General features: G+C 48.3%; 1 protein-coding gene and 1 pseudogene across 3 annotated transcripts in view; one reads left to right on the forward strand and one right to left on the reverse strand.

The window, feature by feature from the left end:
- LOC148146152 (uncharacterized) overlaps positions 1 to 3341 on the forward strand; it is a 49300-nt pseudogene extending 45959 nt beyond the window's left edge.
- The window catches only part of LOC122564704 (sodium-dependent phosphate transport protein 2C-like), a 189747-nt gene that overhangs the window by 94828 nt on the left and 75953 nt on the right, over positions 1 to 18966 (reverse strand). The window lies entirely within an intron of this gene.

Consider the following 18966-nt stretch of genomic DNA (forward strand, 5'->3'; position numbering starts at 1 on the left):
CATCGCACAGACACAGTGAGAATGTGCAATCTCACACCGACACAGGGGGAATGTGAAACCCACACACAGACAGAGGGAGAATGCATAATCTCCACACAGACACGGGGAGAATGTGTAACCTCCATACAGACATGGTGAGAATGTGTATTCTCCGCACAGATACAGGGAGAATGTGTAATCACCGCACAGACACGGGGAGAATGTGTAATCTCCACACAGATACAGGGAGAATGTGTAATCTCCACACAGACACGGGGGGAATGTGCAACCCCCACACAGACACGGGGAGAATGTGTAATCTCCACACAGACACGGGGAGAATGTGCAACCCCCACACAGACACGGGGAGAATGTGTAATCTCCAAACAGACACAGGGAGAATATGTAACCCCCACACAGACACGTGGAAAATGTGTAATCTCCACACAGACACAGGGAGAATGTGTAACCCTCACACAGACACGGGGAGAATGTGTAATCTCCACACAGACTCGGGGAGAATGTGTAACCCTCACACAGACACAGGGAAAATGTATAATCTCCACATAGACACGGGGAGAATGTATAATCTCCACACAGACACAGGGAGAATGTATAATCTCCATACAGACTCAAGGAGAATGTGTTATCTCCACACAGACACAGGGAGAATATGTAATCTCTACACAGACACAGGGAGAATGTATAATCTCCACATAGACACGGAGAGAATGTATAATCTCCACACAGACTCAAGGAGAATGTGTAATCACCACACAGACACAGGGAGAATGTGTAATCTCCACACAGACTCAAGGAGAATGTGTTATCTCCACACAGACACGGGGAGAATGTATAATCTCCACACAGACACAGGGAGAATGTGTAATCTCCACACAGACACAGGGAGAATGTGTAATCTCCGCTCAGACTCGAGGAGAATGTGTTATCTCCACACAGACACGGGGAGAATGTGTAATCTCCACACAGACTCGGGGAGAATGTGTAATTTGTGCACAGACACAGGGAGAATGTGTAATCTCAACACAGACACGGGGAGAATGTATAATCTCCGCACAGACACGGGGAGAATGTGTAATCTGTGCACAGAAACAGGGAGAAAGTGTAATCTCCACACAGACATGGGGAGAATGTGTAATCTCCACACAGACACGGGGAGAATCTGTAATCTCCACACAGACACAGGGCACAGACACAAGGAGAATGCATAATCTCCACACAGACACGGGGAGAATGTATCATCTCCACACAGACACGGGGAGAATGTGTTATCCACACACAGATACAGGGAGAATATATAATCTCCACACAGACACAGGGAGAATGTGAAATCTCCACAGACACGGGGAGAATGTGTAATCTCCACACAGATACGGGGAGAATTGATAAACTCCGCACAGTCACGGGGAGAATGCGTAACCTCCACACAGACACGGGGAGAATGTATAATCTCCGCACAGACACGGGGAGAATGTGTAATCTCCACACAGACACGGGGAGAATGTGTAATCTCCCCACAGACATGGGGAGAATGTGTAATCTCCCCAAAGACACAGGGAGAATGTATAATCTCCACACAGACATGGGGAGAATGTATCATCACCACAAGCACACGGGGAGAATGTGTTATCTCCACACAGACACAGGGAGAATGTGCAATCTCCACACAGACACAGGAAGAATGTGCAATCTCCACACAGACACAGGGAGAATGTGTAATCTCCACACAGACACGGGGAGAATGTGTAATCTCCACACAGACACGGGGAGAATGTGTAATCTCCACACAGACACGGGGAGAACGTGTAACCTCCACACAGACACGGGCAGAATGTGTACTCTCTGCACAGACACGGGGAGAATGTGTAATCTCCACACAGACATGGGAAGAATGTGTAATCTCTGCACAGACACAGGGAGAATGTGCAATCCCCACACAGACACGGGGAGAATGTATAATCTCTCCACACAGACAAGGGGAGAATGTATAATCTTCATACAGACGCTGGGAGAATGTATAATCTCTCCACACAGACAAGGGGAGAATGTGTAATCTCGACACAGACTCGGAGAATCTGCAATCTCCGCAAAGACACAGGGAGAGTGTGTAATCTCCACACAGACACGGGGACAATGTGTAATCTCCCCACAGACACGGGGAGAATTGATAAACGCCGCACAGTCACGGGGAGAATGCGTAATCTCCGCACAGACACGGGGAGAATGTGTAATCTCCACACAGACACGGGGAGAATGTGTAATCTCCGCAAAGACACAGGGAGAGTGTGTAATCTCCACACAGACATGGGGACAATGTGTAATCTCCCCACAGACACGGGGAGAATTGATAAACTCCGCACAGTCACGGGGAGAATGTGTACTCTCCGCACAGACACGGGGAGAATGTGTAATCTCCACACAGACACGGGGAGAATGTGTAATCTCCACACCGACACGGGGAGAATGCGGAACCCCCACAAAGACAGAGGGAGAATGCATAATCTCCACACAGACACGGGGAGAATGTGTAATCTCCGCACAGACACGGGGAGAATGTGTAATCTCCACACAGACACGGGGAGAATGTGTAATCTCCACACCGACACGGGGAGAATGTGGAACCCCCACAAAGACAGAGGGAGAATGCATAATCTCCACACAGACACGGGGAGAATGTGTAACCTCCACACAGACACGGGGAGAATGTGTAATCTCTGCACAGACACGGGAAGATTGTGTAATCCTTACACAGACACGGGGACAATGTGTATTCTTTGCACAGACACGGGGAGAATGTGTAATCTCCACACAGACACGGGGAGAATGTGTAATCTCCGCACAGACACAGGGAGAATGTGTAATCACCACACAGACACGGGGAGAATGTGTAATCTCTGCACAGACACAATGAGAATGTATAATCTCCGCACAGACACGGGGAGAATGTGTAATCCCCACACAGATACGGGGAGAATGTGTAATCTCCACACAGACAAGGGGAGAATGTGTAATCTCCGCACAAACAAGGGGAGGATGTGTAATCTCCGCACAGACACGGGGAGAATGTGCAATCCCCACACAGACACGGGGAGAATGTGTAATCTCCAAACAGACAGAGGGAGAATGGGTAATCTCCACACAGACACGGGGAGAATGTGTAATCTCCACACAGATACAGGGAGAATGTGTAATCTCCACACAGACACGGGGAGAATGTGCAACCCCCACACAGACACGGGGAGAATGTGTAATCTCCACACAGACACGGGGAGAATGTGCAACCCCCACACAGACACGGGGAGAATGTGTAATCTCCAAACAGACAGAGGGAGAATGTGTAATCTCCACACAGACACGGGGAGAATGTGTAATCTCCACACAGATACAGGGAGAATGTGTAATCTCCACACAGACACGGGGAGAATGTGCAACCCCCACACAGACACGTGGAGAATGTGTAATCTCCACACAGACACAGGAAGAATGTGTCATCTCCACACAGACACGTGGAAAATGTGTAATCTCCACACAGACACAGGGAGAATGTAAATTTTCCACACAGACAAGGGGAGAATGTGCAATCTCGACACAGACACGGGGAGAATGATAATCTCCGCACAGACACGGGGAGAATGTGTAATCTCCACACAGATACAGGGAGAATGTGTAATCTCCACACAGACACGGGGAGTATGTATAATCTCCACACAGAAATGGGGAGAATGTGTAATCTCCACACAGACACGGGGAGAATGTGCAGTCTCCACATAGACATGGGGAGAATGCGTAATCTCCGCACAGACACGGGGAGAATGTATAATCTCCACACAGAAATGGGGAGAATGTGTAATCTCCACACAGACACGGGGAGAATGTGTAATCTCCACACAGACACGGGGAGAATGTATAATCTCCACACAGACATGGGGAGAATGTGTAATCTCCACAGAGACACGGGGAGAATGTGCAGTCTCCACAGAGACATGGGGAGAATGCGTAATCTCCGCACAGACACGGGGAGAATGTATAACCTCCACACAGAAATGGGGAGAATGTGTAATCTCCACACAGACACGGGGAGAATGTGTAATCTCCACACAGACACGGGGAGAATGTGTCATCTCACACCGACACGGGGAGAATGTGTAACCCCCACAAAGACAGAGGTAGAATGTGTAATCTCCACACAGACACGGGGAGAATGTGTAATCATCGCACAGACACAGTGAGAATGTGCAATCTCACACCGACACAGGGGGAATGTGAAACCCACACACAGACAGAGGGAGAATGCATAATCTCCACACAGACACGGGGAGAATGTGTAACCTCCATACAGACATGGTGAGAATGTGTATTCTCCGCACAGACACAGGGAGAATGTGTAATCACCGCACAGTCACGGGGAGATTGTATAATCTCCACACAGAAATGGGGAGAATGTGTAATCCTCACACAGACATGGGGCGAATGTGTTATCTCCACACAGACAAGGGGAGAATGTGTAATCTCCGCACAGACACGGGGAGAATGTATAATTTCCACACAGAAATGGGGAGAATGTGTGATCTCCACGCAGACATGGGGGGAATGTGTAATCTCCGCACAGACGCGGGGAGAATGTATAATCTCCACACCGAAATGGGGAGAATGTGTAATCTCCACACAGACACGGGGAGAATGTGTAATCTCCACACAGACACGGGGAGAATGTGTAACCCCCACACAGACACGGGGAGAATGTGTTATCTCCACACAGACACAGGAAGAATGTGTAATCTCCACACAGACACGTGGAGAATGTATAATCTCCACACAGACACAGGGAGAATGTATAATCTCCACACAGACACGGGGAGAATGTGTAATCTCCACACAGACACGTGGAGAATGTGTAATCTCCACACAGACACAGGGAGAATGTAAATTTTCCACACAGACATGGGGAGAATATGTAATCTCCACACAGACACAGGGAGAATGTAAATTTTCCACACAGACATGGGGAGAATGTGTAATCACTACACATACACTGGAAGAATGTGCAATCTCGACACAGACACGGGGAGAATGTTAATCTCCACACAGACATGGGGAGAATGTGCAGTCTCCACACAGATATGGGGAGAATGCGTAATCTCCGCACAGACACAGGGAGAATTTATAATCTCCACACAGACACGGGGAGAATGTGTAATTTCCACACAGACACGGGCAGAATGTGTAATCTCTGCACAGACACGGGGAGATTGTGTAATCCTTACACAGACACGGGGACAATATGTATTCTTTGCACAGACACGGGGAGAATGTGTAATCTCCGCAAAGACATGGGGAGAATGTGTAATCTCCGCACAGACACGGGGAGAATGTTTACTCTCCACACAGACACAGGGAGAATGTGTTATCTCCACACAGACACAGGAAGAATGTGTATACCCACACAGACACGGGGACAATGTGTAATCTCCACACAGACACAGGGAGAATGTGTAATCTCCACACAGACATGGGGAGAATGTGTAATCCCCACAAAGACAGAGGGAGTATGTGTAATCTCCACACAGACACGGGCAGAATGTGTAATCTCTGCAAAGACACGGGGAGATTGTGTAATCCTTACACAGACACGGGGACAATATGTATTCTTTGCACAGACACGGGGAGAATGTGTAATCTCCGCAAAGACATGGGGAGAATGTGTAATCTCCGCACAGACACGGGGAGAATGTTTAATCTCCACACAGACACAGGGAGAATGTGTTATCTCCACACAGACACAGGAAGAATGTGTATACCCACACAGACACAGGGAGAATGTGTAATCTCCACACAGACATGTGGAGAATGTGTAATCCCCACACAGACACGGGGAGAATATGTAATCTCCACACAGACACAGGGAGAATGTGTAATCCCCACACAGACACGGGGAGAGTGTAAATTTTCAACACTGACAAGGGGAGAATGTGCAATCTCGACACAGACACGGGGAGAATGTTAATCTCCGCACAGACACGGGGAGAATGTGTAATCTCCACACAGACATGGGGAGAATGTGCAGTCTCCACAGAGACATGGGGATAATGTGTAATCTCCGCACAGACACGGGGAGAATGTGTAATCTCCACACAGACACGGGGAGTATGTATAATCTCCACACAGACATGGGGAGAATGTGTAATCTCCACACAGACACGGGGAGAATGTGCAGTCTCCACAGAGACATGGGGATAATGCGTAATCTCCGCACAGACATGGGGAGAATGTATAATCTCCACACAGAAATGGGGAGAATGTGTAATCTCCACACAGACACGGGGAGAATGTGTAATCTCCACACAGACATGGGGAGAATGTATAATCTCCACGCAGACATGGGGAGAATGTATAATCTCCACACAGAAATGGGGAGAATGTATAATCACCACACAGACATGGGGAGAATGTGTAATCTCCACAGAGACACGGGGAGAATGTGTAATCTCCACACAGACACGGGGAGAATGTATAATCTCCACACAGACACGGGGAGAATGTGTAATCTCCACACAGATACAGGGAGAATGTGTAATCTCCACACAGACACGGGGAGAATGTGCAACCCCCACACAGACACGGGGAGAATGTGTAATCTCCACACAGACACGGGGAGAATGTGCAACCCCCACACAGACACGGGGAGAATGTGTAATCTCCAAACAGACAGAGGGAGAATGTGTAATCTCCACACAGACACGGGGAGAATGTGTAATCTCCACACAGATACAGGGAGAATGTGTAATCTCCACACAGACACGGGGAGAATGTGCAACCCCCACACAGACACGTGGAGAATGTGTAATCTCCACACAGACACAGGAAGAATGTGTCATCTCCACACAGACACGTGGAAAATGTGTAATCTCCACACAGACACAGGGAGAATGTAAATTTTCCACACAGACAAGGGGAGAATGTGCAATCTCGACACAGACACGGGGAGAATGATAATCTCTGCACAGACACGGGGAGAATGTGTAATCTCCACACAGATACAGGGAGAATGTGTAATCTCCACACAGACACGGGGAGTATGTATAATCTCCACACAGAAATGGGGAGAATGTGTAATCTCCACACAGACACGGGGAGAATGTGCAGTCTCCACATAGACATGGGGAGAATGCGTAATCTCCGCACAGACACGGGGAGAATGTATAATCTCCACACAGAAATGGGGAGAATGTGTAATCTCCACACAGACACGGGGAGAATGTGGAATCTCCACACAGACACGGGGAGAATGTATAATCTCCACACAGACATGGGGAGAATGTGTAATCTCCACAGAGACACGGGGAGAATGTGCAGTCTCCACAGAGACATGGGGAGAATGCGTAATCTCCGCACAGACACGGGGAGAATGTATAACCTCCACACAGAAATGGGGAGAATGTGTAATCTCCACACAGACACGGGGAGAATGTGTAATCTCCACACAGACACGGGGAGAATGTGTCATCTCACACCGACACGGGGAGAATGTGTAACCCCCACAAAGACAGAGGGAGAATGTGTAATCTCCACACAGACACGGGGAGAATGTGTAATCATCGCACAGACACAGTGAGAATGTGCAATCTCACACCGACACAGGGGGAATGTGAAACCCACACACAGACAGAGGGAGAATGCATAATCTCCACACAGACACGGGGAGAATGTGTAACCTCCATACAGACATGGTGAGAATGTGTATTCTCCGCACAGACACAGGGAGAATGTGTAATCACCGCACAGTCACGGGGAGATTGTATAATCTCCACACAGAAATGGGGAGAATGTGTAATCCTCACACAGACATGGGGCGAATGTGTAATCTCCACACAGACAAGGGGAGAATGTGTAATCTCCGCACAGACACGGGGAGAATGTATAATTTCCACACAGAAATGGGGAGAATGTGTGATCTCCACGCAGACATGGGGGGAATGTGTAATCTCCGCACAGACGCGGGGAGAATGTATAATCTCCACACCGAAATGGGGAGAATGTGTAATCTCCACACAGACACGGGGAGAATGTGTAATCTCCACACAGACACGGGGAGAATGTGTAACCCCCACACAGACACGGGGAGAATGTGTTATCTCCACACAGACACAGGAAGAATGAGTAATCTCCACACAGACACGTGGAGAATGTATAATCTCCACACAGACACAGGGAGAATGTATAATCTCCACACAGACACGGGGAGAATGTGTAATCTCCACACAGACACGTGGAGAATGTGTAATCTCCACACAGACACAGGGAGAATGTAAATTTTCCACACAGACATGGGGAGAATATGTAATCTCCACACAGACACAGGGAGAATGTAAATTTTCCACACAGACATGGGGAGAATGTGTAATCACTACACATACACTGGAAGAATGTGCAATCTCGACACAGACACGGGGAGAATGTTAATCTCCACACAGACATGGGGAGAATGTGCAGTCTCCACACAGATATGGGGAGAATGCGTAATCTCCGCACAGACACAGGGAGAATTTATAATCTCCACACAGACACGGGGAGAATGTGTAATTTCCACACAGACACGGGCAGAATGTGTAATCTCTGCACAGACACGGGGAGATTGTGTAATCCTTACACAGACACGGGGACAATATGTATTCTTTGCACAGACACGGGGAGAATGTGTAATCTCCGCAAAGACATGGGGAGAATGTGTAATCTCCGCACAGACACGGGGAGAATGTTTACTCTCCACACAGACACAGGGAGAATGTGTTATCTCCACACAGACACAGGAAGAATGTGTATACCCACACAGACACGGGGACAATGTGTAATCTCCACACAGACACAGGGAGAATGTGTAATCTCCACACAGACATGGGGAGAATGTGTAATCCCCACAAAGACAGAGGGAGTATGTGTAATCTCCACACAGACACGGGCAGAATGTGTAATCTCTGCAAAGACACGGGGAGATTGTGTAATCCTTACACAGACACGGGGACAATATGTATTCTTTGCACAGACACGGGGAGAATGTGTAATCTCCGCAAAGACATGGGGAGAATGTGTAATCTCCGCACAGACACGGGGAGAATGTTTAATCTCCACACAGACACAGGGAGAATGTGTTATCTCCACACAGACACAGGAAGAATGTGTATACCCACACAGACACAGGGAGAATGTGTAATCTCCACACAGACATGGGGAGAATGTGTAATCCCCACACAGACACGGGGAGAATATGTAATCTCCACACAGACACAGGGAGAATGTGTAATCCCCACACAGACACGGGGAGAGTGTAAATTTTCAACACTGACAAGGGGAGAATGTGCAATCTCGACACAGACACGGGGAGAATGTTAATCTCCGCACAGACACGGGGAGAATGTGTAATCTCCACACAGACATGGGGAGAATGTGCAGTCTCCACAGAGACATGGGGATAATGTGTAATCTCCGCACAGACACGGGGAGAATGTGCAATCTCGACACAGACACGGGGAGAATGTTAATCTCCGCACAGACACGGGGAGAATGTGTAATCTCCACACAGACATGGGGAGAATGTGCAGTCTCCACAGAGACATGGGGATAATGTGTAATCTCCGCACAGACACGGGGAGAATGTGTAATCTCCACACAGACATGGGGAGTATGTATAATCTCCACACAGACATGGGGAGAATGTGTAATCTCCACACAGACACGGGGAGAATGTGCAGTCTCCACAGAGACATGGGGATAATGCGTAATCTCCGCACAGACATGGGGAGAATGTATAATCTCCACACAGAAATGGGGAGAATGTGTAATCTCCACACAGACACGGGGAGAATGTGTAATCTCCACACAGACATGGGGAGAATGTATAATCTCCACGCAGACATGGGGAGAATGTATAATCTCCACACAGAAATGGGGAGAATGTATAATCACCACACAGACATGGGGAGAATGTGTAATCTCCACAGAGACACGGGGAGAATGTGTAATCTCCACACAGACACGGGGAGAATGTATAATCTCCACACAGACACGGGGAGAATGTGTAATCTCCACACAGACACGGGGAGAATGTGTAATCTCACACCAACACGGGGAGAATGTGTAACCCCCACAAAGACAGAGTGAGAATGTGTAATCTCCACACAGACACGGGGAGAATGTGTAATCTCCGCACAGACACGGGGAGAATGTATAATCTCCACACAGACACGGTGAGAATGTGTAATCTCCAAACAGACAGAGGGAGAATGTGTAATCTCCACACAGACACGGGGAGAATGTGTAATCTCCACACAGATACAGGGAGAATGTGTAATCTCCATTCAGACACGGGGAGAATGTGCAACCCCCACACAGACACGGGGAGAATGTGTAATCTCCACACAGACACAGGGAGAATGTGCAACCCCCACACAGACACGGGGAGAATGTGTAATCTCCAAACAGACACAGGGAGAATATGTAACCCCCACACAGACAATGGGAGAATGTGTAATCTCCACACAGACACAGGAAGAATGTGTCATCTCCACACAGACACGTGGAAAATGTGTAATCTCTACACAGACACAGGGAGAATGTAAATTTTCCACACAGACAAGGGGAGAATGTGCAATCTCGACACAGACACGGGGAGAATGATAATCTCCGCACAGACATGGGGAGAATGTGTAATCTCCACACAGACACGGGGAGTATGTATAATCTCCACACAGAAATGGGGAGAATGTGTAATCTCCACACAGACACGGGGAGAATGTGCAGTCTCCACATAGACATGGGGAGAATGCGTAATCTCCGCACAGACAAGGGGAGAATGTATAATCTCCACACAGAAATGGGGAGAATGTGTAATCTCCACACAGACACGGGGAGAATGTGTAATCTCCACACAGACACGGGGAGAATGTATAATCTCCACACAGACATGGGGAGAATGTGTAATCTCCACAGAGACACGGGGAGAATGTGCAGTCTCCACAGAGACGTGGGGAGAATGCGTAATCTCCGCACAGACACGGGGAGAATGTGTAATCACCGCACAGTCACGGGGAGATTGTATAATCTCCACACAGAAATGGGGAGAATGTGTAATCCTCACACAGACATGGGGCGAATGTGTAATCTCCACACAGACAAGGGGAGAATGTGTAATCTCCGCACAGACACGGGGAGAATGTATAATTTCCACACAGAAATGGGGAGAATGTGTGATCTCCACGCAGACATGGGGGGAATGCGTAATCTCCGCACAGACGCGGGGAGAATGTATAATCTCCACACCGAAATGGGGAGAATGTGTAATCTCCACACAGACACGGGGAGAATGTGTAATCTCCACACAGACACGGGGAGAATGTGTAACCCCCACACAGACACGGGGAGAATGTGTTATCTCCACACAGACACAGGAAGAATGTGTAATCTCCACACAGACACGTGGAGAATGTATAATCTCCACACAGACACAGGGAGAATGTATAATCTCCACACAGACACGGGGAGAATGTGTAATCTCCACACAGACACGTGGAGAATGTATAATCTCCACACAGACACAGGGAGAATGCGTAATCTCCGCACAGACACGGGGAGAATGTGTAATCTCCACACAGACACGGGGAGAATGAGTAATCTCCGCACAGACACTGGGAGAATGTATAATCTCCACACAGACACAGGGAGAATGTGTAATCTCCACACAGACACAGGGAGAATGTGTAATCTCCACACAGACACGAGGAGAATGTGTAATCCCCACACAGACACGGGGAGAATGTGTAATCTCCACACAGACACGTGGAGAATGTGTAATCTCCACACAGACACAGGGAGAATGTAAATTTTACACACAGACATGGGGAGAAAATGTAATCTCCACACAGACAAGGGGAGAATGAGTAATCTCCACACAGACATGGGGAGAATGTATAATCTCCACGCAGACACGGGGAGAATGTATAACCTCCACACAGAAATGGGGAGAATGTGTAATCTCCACACAGACACGGGGAGAATGTGTAATCTCCACACAGACACGGGGAGAATGTGTAATCTCACACCGACACGGGGAGAATGTGTAACCCCCACAAAGACAGAGGGAGAATGTGTAATCTCCACACAGACACGGGGAGAATGTGTAATCATCGCACAGACACAGTGAGAATGTGCAATCTCACACCGACACAGGGGGAATGTGAAACCCACACACAGACAGAGGGAGAATGCATAATCTCCACACAGACATGGGGAGAATGTGTAACCTCCATACAGACATGGTGAGAATGTGTATTCTCCGCACAGACACAGGGAGAATGTGTAATCACCGCACAGTCACGGGGAGATTGTATAATCTCCACACAGAAATGGGGAGAATGTGTAATCCTCACACAGACATGGGGCGAATGTGTAATCTCCACACAGACAAGGGGAGAATGTGTAATCTCCGCACAGACACGGGGAGAATGTATAATTTCCACACAGAAATGGGGAGAATGTGTGATCTCCACGCAGACATGGGGGGAATGCGTAATCTCCGCACAGACGCGGGGAGAATGTATAATCTCCACACCGAAATGGGGAGAATGTGTAATCTCCACACAGACACGGGGAGAATGTGTAATCTCCACACAGACACGGGGAGAATGTGTAACCCCCACACAGACACGGGGAGAATGTGTAATCTCCACACAGACACGTGGAGAATGTATAATCTCCACACAGACACAGGGAGAATGCGTAATCTCCGCACAGACACGGGGAGAATGTGTAATCTCCACACAGACACGGGGAGAATGAGTAATCTCCGCACAGACACTGGGAGAATGTATAATCTCCACACAGACACAGGGAGAATGTGTAATCTCCACACAGACACAGGGAGAATGTGTAATCTCCACACAGACACGAGGAGAATGTGTAATCCCCACACAGACACGGGGAGAATGTGTAATCTCCACACAGACACGTGGAGAATGTGTAATCTCCACACAGACACAGGGAGAAAGTAAATTTTACACACAGACATGGGGAGAATATGTAATCTCCACACAGACAAGGGGAGAATGAGTAATCTCCACACAGACACGGGGAGAATGTATAATCTCCACACAGACACGGTGAGAATGTGTAATCTCCAAACAGACAGAGGGAGAATGTGTAATCTCCACACAGACACGGGGAGAATGTGTAATCTCCACACAGATACAGGGAGAATGTGTAATCTCCATTCAGACACGGGGAGAATGTGCAACCCCCACACAGACACGGGGAGAATGTGTAATCTCCACACAGACACAGGGAGAATGTGCAACCCCCACACAGACACGGGGAGAATGTGTAATCTCCAAACAGACACAGGGAGAATATGTAACCCCCACACAGACAATGGGAGAATGTGTAATCTCCACACAGACACAGGAAGAATGTGTCATCTCCACACAGACACGTGGAAAATGTGTAATCTCTACACAGACACAGGGAGAATGTAAATTTTCCAAACAGACAAGGGGAGAATGTGCAATCTCGACACAGACACGGGGAGAATGATAATCTCCGCACAGACATGGGGAGAATGTGTAATCTCCACACAGACACGGGGAGTATGTATAATCTCCACACAGAAATGGGGAGAATGTGTAATCTCCACACAGACACGGGGAGAATGTGCAGTCTCCACATAGACATGGGGAGAATGCGTAATCTCCGCACAGACAAGGGGAGAATGTATAATCTCCACACAGAAATGGGGAGAATGTGTAATCTCCACACAGACACGGGGAGAATGTGTAATCTCCACACAGACACGGGGAGAATGTATAATCTCCACACAGACATGGGGAGAATGTGTAATCTCCACAGAGACACGGGGAGAATGTGCAGTCTCCACAGAGACGTGGGGAGAATGCGTAATCTCCGCACAGACACGGGGAGAATGTGTAATCACCGCACAGTCACGGGGAGATTGTATAATCTCCACACAGAAATGGGGAGAATGTGTAATCCTCACACAGACATGGGGCGAATGTGTAATCTCCACACAGACAAGGGGAGAATGTGTAATCTCCGCACAGACACGGGGAGAATGTATAATTTCCACACAGAAATGGGGAGAATGTGTGATCTCCACGCAGACATGGGGGGAATGCGTAATCTCCGCACAGACGCGGGGAGAATGTATAATCTCCACACCGAAATGGGGAGAATGTGTAATCTCCACACAGACACGGGGAGAATGTGTAATCTCCACACAGACACGGGGAGAATGTGTAACCCCCACACAGACACGGGGAGAATGTGTTATCTCCACACAGACACAGGAAGAATGTGTAATCTCCACACAGACACGTGGAGAATGTATAATCTCCACACAGACACAGGGAGAATGTATAATCTCCACACAGACACGGGGAGAATGTGTAATCTCCACACAGACACGTGGAGAATGTATAATCTCCACACAGACACAGGGAGAATGCGTAATCTCCGCACAGACACGGGGAGAATGTGTAATCTCCACACAGACACGGGGAGAATGAGTAATCTCCGCACAGACACTGGGAGAATGTATAATCTCCACACAGACACAGGGAGAATGTGTAATCTCCACACAGACACAGGGAGAATGTGTAATCTCCACACAGACACGAGGAGAATGTGTAATCCCAACACAGACACGGGGAGAATGTGTAATCTCCACACAGACACGTGGAGAATGTGTAATCTCCACACAGACACAGGGAGAATGTAAATTTTACACACAGACATGGGGAGAAAATGTAATCTCCACACAGACAAGGGGAGAATGAGTAATCTCCACACAGACATGGGGAGAATGTATAATCTCCACGCAGACACGGGGAGAATGTATAACCTCCACACAGAAATGGGGAGAATGTGTAATCTCCACACAGACACGGGGAGAATGTGTAATCTCCACACAGACACGGGGAGAATGTGTAATCTCACACCGACACGGGGAGAATGTGTAACCCCCACAAAGACAGAGGGAGAATGTGTAATCTCCACACAGACACGGGGAGAATGTGTAATCATCGCACAGACACAGTGAGAATGTGCAATCTCACACCGACACAGGAGGAATGTGAAACCCACACACAGACAGAGGGAGAATGCATAATCTCCACACAGACATGGGGAGAATGTGTAACCTCCATACAGACATGGTGAGAATGTGTATTCTCCGCACAGACACAGGGAGAATGTGTAATCACCGCACAGTCACGGGGAGATTGTATAATCTCCACACAGAAATGGGGAGAATGTGTAATCCTCACACAGACATGGGGCGAATGTGTAATCTCCACACAGACAAGGGGAGAATGTGTAATCTCCGCACAGACACGGGGAGAATGTATAATTTCCACACAGAAATGGGGAGAATGTGTGATCTCCACGCAGACATGGGGGGAATGCGTAATCTCCGCACAGACGCGGGGAGAATGTATAATCTCCACACCGAAATGGGGAGAATGTGTAATCTCCACACAGACACGGGGAGAATGTGTAATCTCCACACAGACACGGGGAGAATGTGTAACCCCCACACAGACACGGGGAGAATGTGTAATCTCCACACAGACACGTGGAGAATGTATAATCTCCACACAGACACAGGGAGAATGCGTAATCTCCGCACAGACACGGGGAGAATGTGTAATCTCCACACAGACACGGGGAGAATGAGTAATCTCCGCACAGACACTGGGAGAATGTATAATCTCCACACAGACACAGGGAGAATGTGTAATCTCCACACAGACACAGGGAGAATGTGTAATCTCCACACAGACACGAGGAGAATGTGTAATCCCCACACAGACACGGGGAGAATGTGTAATCTCCACACAGACACGTGGAGAATGTGTAATCTCCACACAGACACAGGGAGAAAGTAAATTTTACACACAGACATGGGGAGAATATGTAATCTCCACACAGACAAGGGGAGAATGAGTAATCTCCACATAGACACGGGGAGAATGTTAATCTCCGCACAGACACGGGGAGAATGTGTAAACTCCACACATATACAGGGAGAATGTGTCATCTCCACACAGACAAGGGAAGTATGTATAATCTCCACACAGACATTGGGAGAATGTGTAATCTCCACACAGACACGGGGAGAATGTGCAGTCTCCACAGAGACATGGGGACAATGCGTAATCGCCGCACAGACACGGGGAGAATGTATAATCTCCACACAGAAACGTGGAGAATGTGTAATCTCCACACAGACATGGGGAGAATGTGTAATCTCCACACAGGCACGGGGAGAATGTATAATCTCCACAAAGACACGGGGAGAATGTGTCATCTCACACCGACACGGGGAGAATGTGTAATCTCTGCACAGACACGGGGAGATTGTGTAATCACTGCACAGACACGGGGAGAATGTGCAATCTCCACACAGATACAGGGAGAATGTGTAATCTCCACACAGACACGAGGAGTATGTATAATCTCCACACAGACATGGGGAGAATGTGTAATCTCCGCACAGACACGGGGAGAATGTGCAATCTCCGCACAGACACGGGGAGAATGTGTAATCCCCAAACAGACACAGGGAATATGTATAATCTCCACACAGACACGGGGAGAATGTGCAGTCTCCACAGAGACATGGGGAGAATGCGTAATCTTCGCACAGACACGTGGAGAATTTATGATCTCCGCACAGACACGGGGAGAGTGTGTAATCTCCACACAGACACGGGGAGAATGTGTAATCTCCACACAGACACCGGGAGAATGTGTAATCTCCAACCGACACGGGGAGAATGTGTAACGCCCACAAAGACAGAGGGAGAATGTGTAATCTCCACACAGACACGGGGAGAATGTGTAATCTTCGCACAGACACGGGGAGAATGTATAATCTCACACCGACACAGGGGGAATGTGAAACCCACACACAGACAGAGGGAGAATGCATAATCTCCACACAGACATGGTGAGAATGTGTATTCTCCGCACAGACACAGGGAGAATGTGTAATCCTCACACAGACACGGGGCGAATGTGTAATCTCTACACAGGCACAGGGAGAATGTGTAATCCTCACACAGACGCGGGGAGAATGTGTAATCTCCGCACAGACACTGGGAGAGAGTGTAATCTCCACACAGACATGGGGAGAATGTATAATCTCCACACAGATACGGGGAGTATTATAATCTCCACACAGACACGGGGAGATTGTGTAATCTCCACACAGACACAGGGAGAATGTGTAATCTCCACACAGACACAGGGAGAATGTGTAATGTCCACACAGACATGGGGAGAATGTGTAATCTCCACACAGACACGGGGAGAATGTGTAATCTCCACACAGACACGGGGAGAATGTGTAATCTCCGCACAGACACTGGGAGAGAGTGTAATCTCCACACAGACATGGGGAGAATGTATAATCTCCACACAGATACGGGGAGTATTATAATCTCCACACAGACACGGGGAGAATGTGCAATCTCCACACAGACATGGGGAGAATGTATAATCTCCACACAGACACGGGGAGTATTATAATCTCCACACAGACATGGGAGAATGGGTAATCTCCACACAGACATGGTGAGAATGTGCAGTCTCCACACAGACACAGGGAGAATGCGTAATCTCCGTACAGACACGGGAAGAATGTATAATCTACGCACAGACACAGGGAGAATGTGTAATCTCCACACAGACACGGGGAGAATGTGTAATCTCCGCACAGACACTGGGAGAATGTGTAATCTCCACACAGACACAGGGAGAATGTGTAATCTCCACACAGACACGAGGAGAATGTGTAATCCCCACACAGACAGGGGGAGAATGTGTAATCTCCACACAGACACGTGGAGAATGTGTAATCTCCACACAGACACAGGGAGAATGTAAATTTTACATACAGACATGGGGAGAATATGTAATCTCCACACAGACAAGGGGAGAATGTGTAATCTCCACATAGACACGGGGAGAATGGTAATCTCCGCACAGACACGGGGAGAATGTGTAAACTCCACACATATACAGGGAGAATGTGTAATCTCCACACAGACACGGGGAGTATGTATAATCTCCACACAGACATGGGGAGAATGTGTAATCTCCACACAGACACGGGGAGTATGTCCAGTCTCCACAGAGACATGGGGAGAATGCGTAATCTCCGCACAGACACGGGGAGAATGTATAATCTCCACACAGAAACGGGGAGAATGTGTAATCTCCACACACACACGGGAAGAATGTGTAATCTCCACACAGGCACGGGGAGAATGTATAATCTCCACACAGACACGGGGAGAATGTGTCATCTCACACCGACACGGGGAGAATTTGTAATCTCTGCACAGACACCGGGAGATTGTGTAATCACCGCACAGACACGGGGAGAATGTGCAATCTCAACACAGATACAGGGAGAATGTGTAATCTCCACACAGACACGGGGAGTATGTATAATCTCCACACAGACAGGGGGAGAATGTGTAATCTCCGCAAAGACAAGGGGAGAATGTGTAATCTCCACACAGACAAGGGGAGAATGTGTAATCTCTGTACAGACACGGGGAGAATGTGAAACCCACACACAGACAGAGGGACAATGCATAATCTCCACACACACACACGGGGAGAAAGTGTAACCTCCACACAGACAAGGGGAGAATGTGTAATCTCTGTACAGACACGGGGAGAATGTGTAATCACCACACAGACACGGGGAGAATGTGTAATCTCCGCACAGACACGGGGAGAATGTGTAATCTCCGCACAGACACGGGGAGAATGTGTAATCTCTGCACAGACACGGGGAGAATGTGTAATCACCACACAGACACGGGGAGAATGTGTAATCCTCACACAGACACGGGGAGAATGTGTAATCCTCACACAGACACGGGGAGAATG

Source organism: Chiloscyllium plagiosum, unplaced genomic scaffold, assembly GCF_037043375.1.
Source record: "Chiloscyllium plagiosum isolate Xiang-an unplaced genomic scaffold, Cpla_swu_hap1 HiC_scaffold_21, whole genome shotgun sequence".
Taxonomy (NCBI): domain Eukaryota; kingdom Metazoa; phylum Chordata; class Chondrichthyes; order Orectolobiformes; family Hemiscylliidae; genus Chiloscyllium; species Chiloscyllium plagiosum.